This window comes from Scylla paramamosain, chromosome 17 (genome assembly GCF_035594125.1).
Source record: "Scylla paramamosain isolate STU-SP2022 chromosome 17, ASM3559412v1, whole genome shotgun sequence".
NCBI classification, from domain to species: Eukaryota; Metazoa; Arthropoda; class Malacostraca; order Decapoda; family Portunidae; genus Scylla; species Scylla paramamosain.
This window is the reverse complement of record NC_087167.1, coordinates 9,892,688-9,897,500: the sequence shown is the minus strand read 5'-3', so window position 1 is coordinate 9,897,500 and position 4,813 is coordinate 9,892,688. Positions and strand designations below refer to the sequence as shown.

At 38.3% G+C, this 4,813-nt stretch overlaps 1 long non-coding RNA gene across 2 annotated transcripts in view; it reads left to right on the top strand.

The window, feature by feature from the left end:
* Positions 1-4,526, top strand: part of LOC135108451 (uncharacterized) — a 26,683-nt gene extending 22,157 nt beyond the window's left edge. For both annotated transcript variants that reach the window (XR_010272274.1, XR_010272275.1), the window contains 2 exons: positions 3,501-3,609; positions 4,221-4,526. This is a non-coding gene — a long non-coding RNA (uncharacterized LOC135108451). The remainder of the gene's footprint in view (positions 1-3,500; positions 3,610-4,220) is intronic.
* The last annotated feature ends 287 nt before the right edge of the window (positions 4,527-4,813 follow it).

Here is a 4,813-nt window from a genome sequence, read left to right as displayed (position 1 = left end):
GCAGTTTTACATCCGTCCTCAATTTCCATGGTGATTTTCGGAATTTCATCCTTTGATGTAACGAGAACAACAGCTGCATTGCGTGTAGGTTTTCGAGCTTTTCTTGTATGTTTGTTTATTCAATTTGTATTATTTGTAACTTGTCACTTTTTTTCATTATTCGAAAACAAAATAAATTAAATACACTACAAAATATACGCCAAATTAGATATACGGCAAATCACAAAATGAATCACTTGAACAAATTTTGAGCTTTGATGATTTCTATGCTGCAAGCAAGTGGTGTGAAATGAAGGTACTCAAAGCATTGAGCGATAAATTACAGAGGTAATGAATAAATTACAAACGGAAGGGAAAAATTACAGAGGGAATAGGGAGTAAAGTATGTGAAGGACGCTTTGATATGCCACGATAAATACACTACAGTACTATTTTTGTATTGCAACTGAAATAAACGAAAGGACATTCATTGAACAGACTACCCAACTAAGCAGAGTACCAATATGACAACCGTTACGCATCAACGTCTGTTGTGACTCGTTGTTGTGGACACATGAAAGCTAAAGGTGATATTTGATGTTCATTTTCATCAGACACCATATGAGAAGCCATCATCGTCTGTAGTATGACAAGTGATTCACAAACTTGAATTTATTGTTTATTTAGATCATTTATATTCATTTTACCTTCCTTGTGGGAAAAAAAAAACTCATTACCGTTGTCCTTGATCTAGAACAAGTTTCCACAAGAACAAAGCGTGTGAAACAGGATGAAAGCAGCAATGACGCAATGGCAGGAATCAAGAGGTGTTGAAGGAGACGTGGCCGATGTGTTTCATTATGTCGCTCTGGTGTGACCCCGTTCTTATTGTTGGCTATGATCCCGGCTTATTTCTTCACTAGGAAGCATTAATGTTCTTCTGTCTGTGGCATGGTGGCATTTGGTTCAAAATTTCTTCTCACATGAATGTTCTTAAATCAATGTATTTCAAAGATTAGTGCGGAACAGTTGGCGCGTGTATCGATCAGCTACAGAACCGCCAGACCCATGCAATACATCCATGAGTGCGTAGATGAGAGGTGAAGGAAGGTGGACAAGGACTTGCTGTAAAAATGTTGTCTTTTGTTTGCACTCCTGCATCCAACAAAATTAAGGAAAGAAAAATGTCCAAACTTAGTTACGTGCATACTTTGCTTCTTTTTGAAAAATGTGAAAGTCGTCGGATGATCTGCATAATGAAAGTAACACAATAAGGCAGGCAGCCCTGGACGGGGACGAACTTTATAATATCCGAGATGCATTACGCTCATGTACACAGTGTGCATTTTGTACTATGTTCATTTTATCATCCATTGATTTGTTTACGTAGGTTGGCCATTTATTTATATATGTGTTTTATGTCTTGTGATGAGTGCGAGATTTCTCCTTTCATTCAGAGCGACAGCTGAGTGGCGCGAGGCTTGCATTCCACTCCTTCATTAAGTTACTTGTATAACGTGAGCGTAACGAGACGGCCCTCATGGAAGTTAACCCATTACTTTCACTCTGTTTCCAGACCTGTTCTCGTCACCAGCACCGGAGGTGTGGCTGCCTGGTTTGCCCATCTCTTTTCATGCGATTATTTTCGTTATTTTTACTCTTTTCCGTTTCATATGTTTTGGTTGACTCACGATTCTTTACGTGAAAGACGCCTCTTGCCTAACACCTGACATGGAAGATTTCAGAAAATGTAAATTGATTGATTGCTTGACTCGTGCATCACAGCAAAAAAATTATGTAACACTTGATTTAATTAATAAATCAATAAGATCTGAAGCTCCTCGAACGCCAAACTGTTTGTGTTTATGTATGTACTGCACACACAGACACCATTTGAATTTACCTACATTGCTTAAGATATGAGGTTTGTGACAAGGAAAACTTTCATTGTTCACGAAACTTTTTTTTTCACGTCTAGAGAAAGCAGTGAAGAGTACAGTATCGACTAAGCGTTTCACCTCAGCGATCTCGAGGCAGAATAAAGTCTCTCTCTTGGGATGTAAATAGAGCTCCAAGGTTTCAATTCAGTTAAGTGAGCTATTTTCTTAGTTTCTGTAATATTTGGTTAGTCTCCTTTATGATTCAAGGAAAGAAAAATATCTTGGGCGGCATGTGGGCATCAGCACTTCAGTAGTCCCGCTTTCCTTTGTGGCCCGCTGAATGAGGTTTGCCTTGAAGCTAAAAGTACCGTTCATGTTCTTCTGTTACATATTTATAATGTCCTTGTCTTGAGCAAGATGTGTGTTAACTATAACCACAACTCTATTCCATTCCACCTCCACATTATTGCTGACGTAATTTTTCTCTGATATACCGAGTGGCGTCTGGTGTCTCCTTTATGCGTCATATGACTTCGTTGTTGCACAGCATAAAAACAGGAAATGTTCTTCATAAAACAGGAAATGGAGTCTTTATGATAGTTTTACTTACAAATGACATTAATATTGCTGTAAATCCAATATTCAATCAGTTTGACGTATCTTGAACGCGGCATGAAAACCAGGATGAAAACCATGTAACTTGAGCGTCGTCTAACGGAATGTGTTGCATTATTATGATTATTTTATATGAAAAATTCCGTTAATGATCATTTCAGCGACCTTTGCGTTGCACTGATGCGACTGCAGATATTCCAACTTTGCTGCCTGTTTTAGGCGCTGGTGTCGCCACTCTGCACGTTGTTCAGTCACTATACAGTCACACGCATTACATCAATCTTTGATTAAGGAAGGTCTTAATATTCGCTGCTCGTAATTTTCTTTATCTACTCATTTCAGTATTTGGAAACAAAAATTGCAAAGTAACACAAGGAAACTCGCACGAAGGACGCTACGTTTTCTTTCCGTGAACATAAATCTTAGACTCTGCTCCTGTAATTGAATTTACGATTTATTATACACCAGCATGGAACGAGCCACGCCACATCCCCTGCGTGAAGGAAGAAAGAAGGGCTGTACGTAGTGACACTGCACGGTTTTGATTAATTACGAAATGAGATGAAGCGGAGAACCATAAAGGCGGCACTATCTATGTTTGAGAGAGGGAGGAAAAGCGTTATATGAGTTTTGCTTCATTATTATCATGGTACGCGAGTGGCACGTGCCTCACTGTGCGAGGGACACCCACCACTATGGAAGACCGGTGAGGATACTGCCACGTGCCGTCATGAACTGAAGAGTGTGTGTGTGTGTGTGTGTGTGTGTGTGTGTGTGTGTGTGTGTGTGTGTGTGTGTGTGTGTGTGTGTGTGTGTGTGTGTGTGTGTGTATTATGTAAGAGAACCACTGGGCAAGAGCAATAAAAGTATATATATATATATATATATATATATATATATATATATATATATATATATATATATATATATATATATATATATATATATATATATATATATATATATATATATATATATATATATATATATAAATGACCCAAGAAACTAAATCCTTGCGCCTTTCAGGACAGCTGGAAGGTTTTCATTGTACCGAGTCGGTGATAAACATCTTTCTCGGATTTTAGAACATGCTGCTGCACTAAGCTATGCAAGTGTACTCAGGAACTTCTCACTTGTAAGTGTTATGTTTATGTTGACGAAACACGTCTCCAATTGAATTCCCTGAAATACAAAACTAATATATTTATTGATCCTCACATTGACATTGTTATCAAACTCAATGATATCTTACCAATCTTGGTCAGATTTAATAAGCATTGCAATTCAAGTAAATATGTTAACAGTAAGTAGTAATTGCCTTATGTCTGAATGTAGCATAACTGAAATAAAGGTAAATGGCATATTGCTTGAGGAGAGAAACACGTTGTGTGAGCACTAGATGTATAAAAGTCCTCTTATTCATAACGAAGCTTTCCCTGTTGCCGAGTGTTTAATGATTCATACAAGTAAACTTAAAGCTGCACAAGTAAATTGAAACATTCAGCAATCATTTAATATATTCCACCGTGCAGCGTTGCTTCCTCATGGCCAGTGATTAGGAGTTCATCTCATAAGATTTCGCAAGTTCCTTTCCGGATTATAGAAAGGCAGTTGATCCCACCATGACCCAAGTTAATCAACGTGATCCACAAAAAAAAAAAAAAAAGTGTGACATGAAGCTGCCAGGTAGCTGTTAGTCTAGCTGGAAAATAAGCAAAAGTAATCTTGTGCATTTCATAATTTCAGAGTGGGAGTTGTCATACCGATGGGGCTATTTTGGGACCATGACCACCGTGCCGCTCACTGCCCAGCCTAGACAGTGTTTGTGGGCTGCGCGGTGGTCACAGTAAACACGCCACCATGATTTAAACCTTTCAAGGGTACACACACACACACCTCTCTCTCTCTCTCTCTCTCTCTCTCTCTCTCTCTCTCTCTCTCTCTCTCTCTCGAGTTCAACCACAATATTATCCTTGCACTACAAACAGAAGTTATTGATATTTCTCGTTACTTTTTATTGCTGTAAGTTTTCGCAAATAAACATGGTTTTGAATTGTTCATATAAAGATATCTAACATTCTTTCAGAGGATTCTTTTTCCTAATTAATCCCGCAAACTGTTTTTTTTTTTTTTTTTTTTTTTTAGTGAGGATGATTGCAGGACCCTTACAGTCACTACCAACTCTCCATTTCCTGAAGCACTAAGAGCCATTACCGTGCACCATCAAAGTAAAGGTATCTGAAGTATTGAGCGAGAAATTACGTACTGCAGCCCACAACCTAAAGTGTCATGTAATCTTTTGTCTCAGTCCAGAAAATCTTTAGCCAGACTGACGATGC